At 43.6% G+C, this 13,674-nt stretch overlaps 4 non-coding genes across 4 annotated transcripts; 2 read left to right on the forward strand and 2 right to left on the reverse strand.

Annotated features, from left to right (window-relative positions):
- Positions 1-4,557: 4,557 nt before the first annotated feature.
- Positions 4,558-4,640, forward strand: TRNAL-UAA (transfer RNA leucine (anticodon UAA)). The gene has a single exon. It is a non-coding gene; the product is annotated as a tRNA-Leu (tRNA).
- A 294-nt stretch (positions 4,641-4,934) lies between these two features.
- On the reverse strand, positions 4,935-5,016 carry TRNAL-UAA (transfer RNA leucine (anticodon UAA)). The gene has a single exon. It is a non-coding gene; the product is annotated as a tRNA-Leu (tRNA).
- Positions 5,017-9,850: 4,834 nt separating this feature from the next.
- Positions 9,851-9,933, forward strand: TRNAL-UAA (transfer RNA leucine (anticodon UAA)). Its single transcript has one exon. It is a non-coding gene; the product is annotated as a tRNA-Leu (tRNA).
- A 294-nt stretch (positions 9,934-10,227) lies between these two features.
- On the reverse strand, positions 10,228-10,310 carry TRNAL-UAA (transfer RNA leucine (anticodon UAA)). Its single transcript has one exon. It is a non-coding gene; the product is annotated as a tRNA-Leu (tRNA).
- Positions 10,311-13,674: the final 3,364 nt, after the last annotated feature.

Below are 13,674 nucleotides of genomic sequence, written 5' to 3' on the forward strand. Positions count from 1 at the left end.
AGCCACCACCGCCAATCCTAGGTCAATATGTGTCATAATGAAGCAGACTCCATCCTCCCTCCTATACCGTGACATGTAAGGTCCCTCATACCTCCTCAATGCACCAGACTCAATAAATTCTGCCTAGGCCTTGCCATATGACCTCAAAGTAGATGGAGCAATGGATTGACAAATCAATTGTAACATCCTTAGATTCCCAGCTCCCAAAGGTCCACCGTCAAAGCCGTTTTAAGCAAATCTGCTCCCGGCACCAGTACACCGAATCTCTGCCACTGTGAACGAGATAGCCCATCAGTGATATCATTATTCACACCTGGAACATACTGACCCTTAAACAAAATATTGAATTTCAGACAATGAAGCAAAAATAAACGCAACAACTTCAAAACTTTTTCATCTCGAGCCTTCTGTGAATTGACTAAATTAACAACTGTTTGGCTATCCACATTAAAAATCACTCGCCTGTTTGCTAAAAGGTTACCACACAACACTAAAGCAACCATCAAATGGAAAAAAACTCCAGAAACGAAATGCTATGGTGTGCCTCTCTCCAAGAATCCGGCCATGACTCAGCAGTCCAATCACCATCTCAGAAAACCAAACCATGGGCTCCCGAATCATCAGAAAAAATTTGAACTTGCCATAACCATTCATCCTCAACCGTCAACATGTTAACACCATTATTACTTTGCTGGAAAGAAACCAACATTCTGAAGTCCGCATTGATGACCTCTTTAAGCCGAATTCTGGGATGAGGTAAAACAGCACCTTTGACTGAAAAACCAAGGCACCTACAAAGAGCTCTACCAACTCTCACAACACGGCACGCAAACTTCAAAGAACCCAATAAGGCTTGCACCTGCTGTAACTCCAGCTTATCCGTGGAAACAGCCTCCTCCAACAGAGAAATCAACTTTTGAACTTATCCACCGGAAACCGTACCTCAGATTTCTCTGAGTTCAATATCGCAGGGCCTTCAGTCTTATCCGGAGCCAAAGGTACTTCCATCTCCTCCATACACTTCTGAAATTCAATTAACCCTTTTTTACATTCATTGGACCACTGCAAGCCCATTAGAAAAGAGTCACCTAGGTAGTTCGTGACATGCCCGAGCCCAGTCTTCTGTTGGAAAAACCACTGCAAAAAACAACTACAAGTTTCAAACAGGGAACAAGAAACAGAACAGCCCATTGGCAACATTATATCCACAAATATAGAATCCTCAGATTAAAGACCCAACAATGAAAAATCCTCAGGATGTACCTGCAATAGTCAAAAGACAGATTGAATGTCTAACTTTGCCATTTGTGCCTTCCTTCCACAAGCCCTTACCAACTTAATTGCCTCTTCCACTGATGTGCAATGCACTATGGAGTCTTCATGTGCAATTAAATCATTAACTGACTCCCCTGCAGCCCACGATAGATGATGAATCAATCTAAACTCACCTTGTTGTGTTTTAGGCACAACACCCAGTGGTGAAATTGTTAAGTTATGAATCGGCCAGGTATCCCATGGACCCACCATTCTGCCAGCCTCCAATTCCGTCCGCAATTTCTTTCTCACCACTTCCGGATTCTCAACTGCAGATTTCAAATTTTTTCTCTGTCTTCTATGACCTTGATAACATAGCTTGAAACCCTCAAGAAAACTCTAGTACAGTAACTTGGCCTCCTCACGCCTCGGATAAAACTGCAACCAATAAAACAAAATATCAAATTTATTAGGAGAAGGGCCCTTTTCCCACCATCTGCTGTATCCGACCCCTTCCCCTATCACCACCTCTACCTGCATTAGCCTTCCATCCCCATTGCATCCCTCCAAAACATTGCACCAATGGATGTTTGCCCCTGCAATTGGAGCAATTGTGCATGAACTTGCACTGGAGTCGTGTGCATGACCCTCTGTTGAAGGACCAACAAGATCCATTCTGTGGGAACTGAGCTCTCGTGAAACTACCCACCCTAGATTGGTTGGGATGCCCCTGACAGGGCTTGTAAGGAACCAGAAGACCACTAGCTGTGTGTAACGCTGAGGCATTCTTGGAAGTACACAACCCTTGCATCCAAAGCTCATTATAAATATCTCACCATTCTTTATCTGGAAATAATGCCATCTGGGCTCTAAGTTCTTCATTATTTCTAAAACATCCAAAACCACCATAGTCTATTTCAGCCCACCTAAAAACGTCCATGTATTTTAATAGAGAAATACAACTCTCCGGATGCCTCTCACAATAAACGCTAGCAATGATTAAGAATACTGACATCCAATTCTCAAGGGTAGTGGGAACTTTCGGCCTCCTAGCTAATTCCCATTCCTCCTCCTTTGACCCTTCCTTAGCCCACACTTCTCTATGTAATAATTAAAAAACATCAACAAACTCACCTTTACAAATGTTTTCCTTCATGGCTTGGGTGAGATGCGCCCCCAAAGGCAAGAACAACCCCATATATGGCAACTTTTTACTTTTTACACTACCCTCACCTGAGTTTCCTTTTTCCTTACCTGGCTCTGCCTTAGAAGCCTCCTCACCACTTGCCTCTGACTTACCATCATTGACTCCGACTTTTTTGTTCACAGCCCCCCCAAATGGACATTGTCTGCATCTTTAACTGCTTCATTATTTGCATCATCTTTCCCACTCAATCTACCCAAACTTCCTTATGCTAACGCAAAAGGGTATTACCCACTGTTACAGACACCAAACACACTACCTTCATGCTTAACTCTTCACACCCCATAGCCACAGCAGCCTGTGTCTCACCTTTTTTGAATGAAACCACTTGCAGGTACCTGATTATTCGTCTTGACTTTCCGATTACGCTGCACCATCAAAGGGGGCAAATCCTGAAACACACCAAAACTCTTTCCTCTGTTAGAACAGCTCACCTAATTTCTTTGCTGCATCTCCTTCCCCGAAGTCTCATCCCCACCCTCACAATTCTCCCCATCCTTAGTCTCCTGGTCGTCATCGTAATCCATCAATTCATCATGCAAAATGAGCCCCGAAGCCAACGAGACAGCACCTTGGCTGATAGCTGGGATCTTGAAGCCGTGATTGTACCATAAATCAAATGATTCACCAGGCCACTCCCTTGTAATCGGGTTGATCGCTCTGGATGCAACCCTCTCTTATGACCGGCATTTTAAAGGTGCCCAGACCTTTACCGGCGTCTCCGCTGTTGTCTTATTTTTCATGACGTCCTTTGGCATGGCTCGTCCTCCTGAGCTGCGAAGCCCAAAGGAGCTGTCACACCCCAAAAATGCTTCAGCCACCCCAGGGTGTGCTTTCTTAAGCTCACCCCTGACAAAGCTATGCCCATCTTCCTGTAATTGCTGGACTCTATTGAAATTGACCTCACTTGTGTCAAAATTATAAACCACCTGTTGCTCCGAGACAAACACAAAGGGGCAGATTTAAGGAAAGTGGCTCTGCCGGTGCAGCGCCACGTTCCTTGCACCCCTTAACGCCCCTGTACTGCCACCATGTGTGAACTATATATATAATAATACGGCGCACCATGGCACAGGGTAGGGGCATTAGCGTTATATTTTTTACGCTATTGATGTACTCTGCAAGATTAGCGCCATCATTTTGGGACTAATCCTGCAGAGTACATAGGGGCCCATTATAAATAATGGTATTCCCCCTTTTAACGCCTCCTCTGAGTAGGCGTTAAAAGTGTAAAACAAATGGCGCAAGGAAATCTCTTAGATTGCCTTGCGCCATTTTTTCGGGCTCCCTAATGGGCGAACGCCCACCTTGTATAAATTATGCCTGACCCTTCCCCACCACACCGCTTCCTCTACTGCCAACTCTATGCCTCCCAGCCATTCCCGTGCAGTGCGGCAAACGAAGCGACCCACGCGGAGTCAAGAGTTCGCTCTTGGCTACAACACCAGCCCCAGAGACACCCTTCTCAAAAAGCAACCTGTCAGGTGAGGAACGAGCGTGCCCACTCTCTAACAAGGGAACGCCCCCTTTGCACACATCATGCATATATTATGCATGATGTGGCGCAAAGTGTTAACAAGTTGGCGCAAACCTAGCTTGCGCCACCTTGTAAATATTTTGCTATGGTAGTGGCCTATGATCTTCACATTTGCGGCAAAATAAATTCTGCAAATGTAGCGCTAAGGGCCGCAAGGGCCTTGTAAATCTGTCCCAAAGTGTTTTAGATTGTGTGAAGTGTAGTTTTGAGTCTTGAAAAGGGGTTAGTGTGATATTTCTTAAGATTATCGTCAATTTGCAGACATATTTAATAGGACATGTGACAAAAACGGTGTGAAAAAAGCGCACCTTTTTTCGTCCTACACGCTGATAATCTTAAACATGTTTGATAGGTATGGTTGTATTTTTTTTTTTATTAAGTACATGCACGTTTTATAGAGGAGAGGCATGACATTACCTTGTATTCCTGAAATGTGTTTTGCGTAACCTGATAAAATATATAGATATGAAAATATATATATATATAGAAAGCTCAATGTCACACAGTGAGCACTCTTGATATCTATAATAAGTGCCATGTTGTTGCCCTTTCCTGCACAGGTACCAGGATGGCCGAGTGGTTAAGGCGTTGGACTTAAGATCCAATGGACATGTGTCCACGTGGGTTCAAGCCCCACTCCTGGTAGAGAGATTTTGTAATTCATTATGCACCAAATGGAAAGCATTAAGTCAGGTATCATAAACAAATAAGTCACCTAAAATAAACGAAAAAGCATACTGTAATACAACCTGCAACAAAAGGTTACTAAGTTTCAAAGAGAAATGTACAATACAAGGCGTTTACTTTTTTGGGGGTAGAAAAATACACGTTAATCGATATGAAGATTTTATATGTAGCTCTTATTTTAATATTAATCAGGAGCAACTGAAAAGTGCGTGAAATTGAAATGAACAGTGTCACGGGAGAGAAAAAATGATATACCAGGAGTGGGGCTCGAACCACGCAGACACATGTCCATTGGATCTTAAGTCCAACACCTTAACCACTCGGCCACCCTGGTCTACACAGTGCAGGTGTGCCTGCAATCATGATATAGTTGTTTTTCAGGAGAAGAATCATCTATACTATCAGCCCTCCCAACAGGAAAAGCAGAATTCAAAACCCCCAAAATATCCCTCAGCTTTTGCATGGAAATAGGATGCCATTGATCCAACCTGGATCCATCCTCCATCGCCCAGCCAGCAACAATTCTCCTACACATTTCTCCTTCCATGGTATCATAATCCCAAAAGTACTTACCGAAAAATGTAATACCTGCCATCTTCCCTGTTATAGCCACCACCGCCAATCCTAGGTCAATATGTGTCATAATGAAGCAGACTCCATCCTCCCTCCTATACCGTGACATGTAAGGTCCCTCATACCTCCTCAATGCACCAGACTCAATAAATTCTGCCTAGGCCTTGCCATATGACCTCAAAGTAGATGGAGCAATGGATTGACAAATCAATTGTAACATCCTTAGATTCCCAGCTCCCAAAGGTCCACCGTCAAAGCCGTTTTAAGCAAATCTGCTCCCGGCACCAGTACACCGAATCTCTGCCACTGTGAACGAGATAGCCCATCAGTGATATCATTATTCACACCTGGAACATACTGACCCTTAAACAAAATATTGAATTTCAGACAATGAAGCAAAAATAAACGCAACAACTTCAAAACTTTTTCATCTCGAGCCTTCTGTGAATTGACTAAATTAACAACTGTTTGGCTATCCACATTAAAAATCACTCGCCTGTTTGCTAAAAGGTTACCACACAACACTAAAGCAACCATCAAATGGAAAAAAACTCCAGAAACGAAATGCTATGGTGTGCCTCTCTCCAAGAATCCGGCCATGACTCAGCAGTCCAATCACCATCTCAGAAAACCAAACCATGGGCTCCCGAATCATCAGAAAAAATTTGAACTTGCCATAACCATTCATCCTCAACCGTCAACATGTTAACACCATTATTACTTTGCTGGAAAGAAACCAACATTCTGAAGTCAGCATTGATGACCTCTTTAAGCCGAATTCTGGGATGAGGTAAAACAGCACCTTTGACTGAAAAACCAAGGCACCTACAAAGAGCTCTACCAACTCTCACCACACGGCACGCAAACTTCAAAGAACCCAATAAGGCTTGCACCTGCTGTAACTCCAGCTTATCCGTGGAAACAGCCTCCTCCAACAGAGAAATCAACTTTTGAACTTATCCACCGGAAACCGTACCTCAGATTTCTCTGAGTTCAATATAGCAGGGCCTTCAGTCTTATCCGGAGCCAAAGGTACTTCCATCTCCTCCATACACTTCTGAAATTCAATTAACCCTTTTTTACATTCATTGGACCTCTGCAAGCCCATTAGAAAAGAGTCACCTAGGTAGTTCGTGACATGCCCGAGCCCAGTCTTCTGTTGGAAAAACCACTGCAAAAAACAACTACAAGTTTCAAACAGGGAACAAGAAACAGAACAGCCCATTGGCAACATTATATCCACAAATATAGAATCCTCAGATTAAAGACCCAACAATGAAAAATCCTCAGGATGTACCTGCAATAGTCAAAAGACAGATTGAATGTCTAACTTTGCCATTTGTGCCTTCCTTCCACAAGCCCTTACCAACTTAATTGCCTCTTCCACTGATGTGCAATGCACTATGGAGTCTTCATGTGCAATTAAATCATTAACTGACTCCCCTGCAGCCCACGATAGATGATGAATCAATCTAAACTCACCTTGTTGTGTTTTAGGCACAACACCCAGTGGTGAAATTGTTAAGTTATGAATCGGCCAGGTATCCCATGGACCCACCATTCTGCCAGCCTCCAATTCCGTCCTCAATTTCTTTCTCACCACTTCCGGATTCTCAACTGCAGATTTCAAATTTTTTCTCTGTCTTCTATGACCTTGATAACATAGCTTGAAACCCTCAAGAAAACTCTAGTACAGTAACTTGGCCTCCTCACGCCTCGGATAAAACTGCAACCAATAAAACAAAATATCAAATTTATTAGGAGAAGGGCCCTTTTCCCACCATCTGCTGTATCCGACCCCTTCCCCTATCACCACCTCTACCTGCATTAGCCTTCCATCCCCATTGCATCCCTCCAAAACATTGCACCAATGGATGTTTGCCCCTGCAATTGGAGCAATTGTGCATGAACTTGCACTGGAGTCGTGTGCATGACCCTCTGTTGAAGGACCAACAAGATCCATTCTGTGGGAACTGAGCTCTCGTGAAACTACCCACCCTAGATTGGTTGGGATGCCCCTGACAGGGCTTGTAAGGAACCAGAAGACCACTAGCTGTGTGTAACGCTGAGGCATTCTTGGAAGTACACAACCCTTGCATCCAAAGCTCATTATAAATATCTCACCATTCTTTATCTGGAAATAATGCTATCTGGGCTCTAAGTTCTTCATTATTTCTAAAACATCCAAAACCACCATAGTCTATTTCAGCCCACCTAAAAACGTCCATGTATTTTAATAGAGAAATACAACGCTCCGGATGCCTCTCACAATAAACGCTAGCAATGATTAAGAATACTGACATCCAATTCTCAAGGGTAGTGGGAACTTTCGGCCTCCTAGCTAATTCCCATTCCTCCTCCTTTGACCCTTCCTTAGCCCACACTTCTCTATGTAATAATTAAAAAACATCAACAAACTCACCTTTACAAATGTTTTCCTTCATGGCTTGGGTGAGATGCGCCCCCAAAGGCAAGAACAACCCCATATATGGCAACTTTTTACTTTTTACACTACCCTCACCTGAGTTTCCTTTTTCCTTACCTGGCTCTGCCTTAGAAGCCTCCTCACCACTTGCCTCTGACTTACCATCATTGACTCCGACTTTTTTGTTCACAGCCCCCCCAAATGGACATTGTCTGCATCTTTAACTGCTTCATTATTTGCATCATCTTTCCCACTCAATCTACCAAAACTTCCTTATGCTAACGCAAAAGGGTATTACCCACTGTTACAGACACCAAACACACTACCTTCATGCTTAACTCTTCACACCCCATAGCCACAGCAGCCTGTGTCTCACCTTTTTTGAATGAAACCACTTGCAGGTACCTGATTATTCGTCTTGACTTTCCGATTACGCTGCACCATCAAAGGGGGCAAATCCTGAAACACACCAAAACTCTTTCCTCTGTTAGAACAGCTCACCTAATTTCTTTGCTGCATCTCCTTCCCCGAAGTCTCATCCCCACCCTCACAATTCTCCCCCTCCTTAGTCTCCTGGTCGTCATCGTAATCCATCAATTCATCATGCAAAATGAGCCCCGAAGCCAACGAGACAGCACCTTGGCTGATAGCTGGGATCTTGAAGCCGTGATTGTACCATAAATCAAATGATTCACCAGGCCACTCCCTTGTAATCGGGTTGATCGCTCTGGATGCAACCCTCTCTTATGACCGGCATTTTAAAGGTGCCCAGACCTTTACCGGCATCTCCGCTGTTGTCTTATTTTTCATGACGTCCTTTGGCATGGCTCGTCCTCCTGAGCTGCGAAGCCCAAAGGAGCTGTCACACCCCAAAAATGCTTCAGCCACCCCAGGGTGTGCTTTCTTAAGCTCACCCCTGACAAAGCTATGCCCATCTTCCTGTAATTGCTGGACTCTATTGAAATTGACCTCACTTGTGTCAAAATTATAAACCACCTGTTGCTCCGAGACAAACACAAAGGGGCAGATTTAAGGAAAGTGGCTCTGCCGGTGCAGCGCCACGTTCCTTGCACCCCTTAACGCCCCTGTACCGCCACCATGTGTGAGCTATATATATAATAATACGGCGCACCATGGCACAGGGTAGGGGCATTAGCGTTATATTTTTTACGCTATTGATGTACTCTGGAAGATTAGCGCCATCATTTTGGGACTAATCCTGCAGAGTACATAGGGGCCCATTATAAATAATGGTATTCCCCCTTTTAACGCCTCCTCTGAGTAGGCGTTAAAAGTGTAAAACAAATGGCGCAAGGAAATCTCTTAGATTGCCTTGCGCCATTTTTTCGGGCTCCCTAATGGGCGAACGCCCACCTTGTATAAATTATGCCTGACCCTTCCCCACCACACCGCTTCCTCTACTGCCAACTCTATGCCTCCCAGCCATTCCCGTGCAGTGCGGCAAACGAAGCGACCCACGCGGAGTCAAGAGTTCGCTCTTGGCTACAACACCAGCCCCAGAGACACCCTTCTCAAAAAGCAACCTGTCAGGTGAGGAACGAGCGTGCCCACTCTCTAACAAGGGAACGCCCCCTTTGCACACATCATGCATATATTATGCATGATGTGGTGCAAAGTGTTAACAAGTTGGCGCAAACCTAGCTTGCGCCACCTTGTAAATATTTTGCTATGGTAGTGGCCTATGATCTTCACATTTGTGGCAAAATAAATTCTGCAAATGTAGCGCTAAGGGCCGCAAGGGCCTTGTAAATCTGTCCCAAAGTGTTTTAGATTGTGTGAAGTGTAGTTTTGAGTCTTGAAAAGGGGTTAGTGTGATATTTCTTAAGATTATCGTCAATTTGCAGACATATTTAATAGGACATGTGACAAAAACGGTGTGAAAAAAGCGCACCTTTTTTCGTCCTACACGCTGATAATCTTAAACATGTTTGATAGGTATGGTTGTATTTTTTTTTTTATTAAGTACATGCACGTTTTATAGAGGAGAGGCATGACATTACCTTGTATTCCTGAAACGTGTTTTGCGTAACCTGATAAAATATATAGATATGAAAATATATATATATATATATAGAAAGCTCAATGTCACACAGTGAGCACTCTTGATATCTATAATAAGTGCCATGTTGTTGCCCTTTCCTGCACAGGTACCAGGATGGCCGAGTGGTTAAGGCGTTGGACTTAAGATCCAATGGACATGTGTCCACGTGGGTTCAAGCCCCACTCCTGGTAGAGAGATTTTGTAATTCATTATGCACCAAATGGAAAGCATTAAGTCAGGTATCATAAACAAATAAGTCACCTATAATAAACGAAAAAGCATACTGTAATACAACCTGCAACAAAAGGTTACTAAGTTTCAAAGAGAAATGTACAATACAAGGCGTTTACTTTTTTGGGGGTAGAAAAATACACGTTAATCGATATGAAGATTTTATATGTAGCTCTTATTTTAATATTAATCAGGAGCAACTGAAAAGTGCGTGAAATTGAAATGAACAGTGTCACGGGAGAGAAAAAATGATATACCAGGAGTGGGGCTCGAACCCACGCGGACACATGTCCATTGGATCTTAAGTCCAACACCTTAACCACTCGGCCACCCTGGTCTACATAGTGCAGGTGTGCCTGCAATCATGATATAGTTGTTTTTCAGGAGAAGAATCATCTATACTGTCAGGCCTCCCAACAGGAAAAGCAGAATTCAAAACCCCCAAAATATCCCTCAGCTTTTGCATGGAAATAGGATGCCATTGATCCAACCTGGATCCATCCTCCATCGCCCAGCCAGCAACAATTCTCCTACACATTTCTCCTTCCATGGTATCATAATCCCAAAAGTACTTACCGAAAAATGTAATACCTGCCATCTTCCCTGTTATAGCCACCACCGCCAATCCTAGGTCAATATGTGTCATAATGAAGCAGACTCCATCCTCCCTCCTATACCGTGACATGTAAGGTCCCTCATACCTCCTCAATGCACCAGACTCAATAAATTCTGCCTAGGCCTTGCCATATGACCTCAAAGTAGATGGAGCAATGGACTGACGAATCAATTGTAACATCCTTAGATTCCCAGCTCCCAAAGGTCCACCGTCAAAGCCGTTTTAAGCAAATCTGCTCCCGGCACCAGTACACCGAATCTCTGCCACTGTGAACGAGATAGCCCATCAGTGATATCATTATTCACACCTGGAACATACTGACCCTTAAACAAAATATTGAATTTCAGACAATGAAGCAAAAATAAACGCAACAACTTCAAAACTTTTTCATCTCGAGCCTTCTGTGAATTGACTAAATTAACAACTGTTTGGCTATCCACATTAAAAACCACTCGCCTGTTTGCTAAAAGGTTACCACACAACACTAAAGCAACCATCAAATGGAAAAAAACTCCAGAAACGAAATGCTATGGTGTGCCTCTCTCCAAGAATCCGGCCATGACTCAGCAGTCCAATCACCATCTCAGAAAACCAAACCATGGGCTCCCGAATCATCAGAAAAAATTTGAACTTGCCATAACCATTCATCCTCAACCGTCAACATGTTAACACCATTATAACTTTGCTGGAAAGAAACCAACATTCTGAAGTCAGCATTGATGACCTCTTTAAGCCGAATTCTGGGATGAGGTAAAACAGCACCTTTGACTGAAAAACCAAGGCACCTACAAAGAGCTCTACCAACTCTCACCACATGGCACGCAAACTTCAAAGAACCCAATAAGGCTTGCACCTGCTGTAACTCCAGCTTATCCGTGGAAACAGCCTCCTCCAACAGAGAAATCAACTTTTGAACTTATCCACCGGAAACCGTACCTCAGATTTCTCTGAGTTCAATATAGCAGGGCCTTCAGTCTTATCCGGAGCCAAAGGTACTTCCATCTCCTCCATACACTTCTGAAATTCAATTAACCCTTTTTTACATTCATTGGACCACTGCAAGCCCATCAGAAAAGAGTCACCTAGGTAGTTCGTGACATGCCCGAGCCCAGTCTTCTGTTGGAAAAACCACTGCAAAAAACAACTACAAGTTTCAAACAGGGAACAAGAAACAGAACAGCCCATTGGCAACATTATATCCACAAATATAGAATCCTCAGATTAAAGACCCAGCAATGAAAAATCCTCAGGATGTACCGGCAATAGTCAAAAGACAGATTGAATGTCTAACTTTGCCATTTGTGCCTTCCTTCCACAAGCCCTTACCAACTTAATTGCCTCTTCCACTGATGTGCAATGCACTATGGAGTCTTCATGTGCAATTAAATCATTAACTGACTCCCCTGCAGCCCACGATAGATGATGAATCAATCTAAACTCACCTTGTTGTGTTTTAGGCACAACACCTAGTGGTGAAATTGTTAAGTTATGAATCGGCCAGGTATCCCATGGACCCACCATTCTGCCAGCCTCCAATTCCGTCCTCAATTTCTTTCTCACCACTTCCGGATTCTCAACTGCAGATTTCAAATTTTTTCTCTGTCTTCTATGACCTTGATAACATAGCTTGAAACCCTCAAGAAAACTGTAGTACAGTAACTTGGCCTCCTCACGCCTCGGATAAAACTGCAACCAATAAAATAAAATATCAAATTTATTAGGAGAAGGGCCCTTTTCCCACCATCTGCTGTATCCGACCCCTTCCCCTATCACCACCTCTACCTGCATTAGCCTTCCATCCCCATTGCATCCCTCCAAAACATTGCACCAATGGATGTTTGCCCCTGCAGTTGGAGCAATTGTGCATGAACTTGCACTGGAGTCGTGTGCATGACCCTCTGTTGAAGGACCAACAAGATCCATTCTGTGGGAACTGAGCTCTCGTGAAACTACCCACCCTAGATTGGTTGGGATGCCCCTGACAGGGCTTGTAAGGAACCAGAAGACCACTAGCTGTGTGTAACGCTGAGGCATTCTTGGAAGTACACAACCCTTGCATCCAAAGCTCATTATAAATATCTCACCATTCTTTATCTGGAAATAATGCCATCTGGGCTAAAAGTTCTTCATTATATCTAAAACATCCAAAACCACCATAGTCTATTTGAGCCCACCTAAAAACGTCCATGTATTTTAATAGAGAAATACAACGCTCCGGATGCCTCTCACAATAAACGCTAGCAATGATTAAGAATACTGACATCCAATTCTCAAGGGTAGTGGGAACTTTCGGCCTCCTAGCTAATTCCCATTCCTCCTCCTTTGACCCTTCCTTAGCCCACACTTCTCTATGTAATAATTTAAAAACATCAACAAACTCACCTTTACAAATGTTTTCCTTCATGGCTTGGGTGAGATGCGCCCCCAAAGGCAAGAACAACCCCATATATGGCAACTTTTTACTTTTTACACTACCCTCACCTGAGTTTCCTTTTTCCTTACCTGGCTCTGCCTTAGAAGCCTCCTCACCACTTGCCTCTAACTTACCATCATTGACTCCGACTTTTTTGTTCACAGCCCTCCCAAATGGACATTGTCTGCATCTTTAACTGCTTCATTATTTGCATCATCTTTCCCACTCAATCTACCCAAACTTCCTTATGCTAACGCAAAAGGGTATTACCCACTGTTACAGACACCAAATACACTACCTTCATGCTTAACTCTTCACACCCCATAGCCACAGCAGCCTGTGTCTCACCTTTTTTGAATGAAACCACTTGCAGGTACCTGATTATTCGTCTTGACTTTCCGATTACGCTGCACCATCAAAGGGGGCAAATCCTGAAACACACCAAAACTCTTTCCTCTGTTAGAACAGCTCACCTAATTTCTTTGCTGCATCTCCTTCCCCGAAGTCTCATCCCCACCCTCACAATTCTCCCCATCCTTAGTCTCCTGGTCGTCATCGTAATCCATCAATTCATCATGCAAAATGAGCCCCGAAGCCAACGAGACAGCACCTTGGCTGATAGCTGGGATCTTGAAGCCGTGATTGTACCATAAATCAAATGATTCACCAGGC

Source organism: Pleurodeles waltl, chromosome 5, assembly GCF_031143425.1.
Source record: "Pleurodeles waltl isolate 20211129_DDA chromosome 5, aPleWal1.hap1.20221129, whole genome shotgun sequence".
In the NCBI taxonomy this organism is placed as follows: Eukaryota; Metazoa; Chordata; class Amphibia; order Caudata; family Salamandridae; genus Pleurodeles; species Pleurodeles waltl.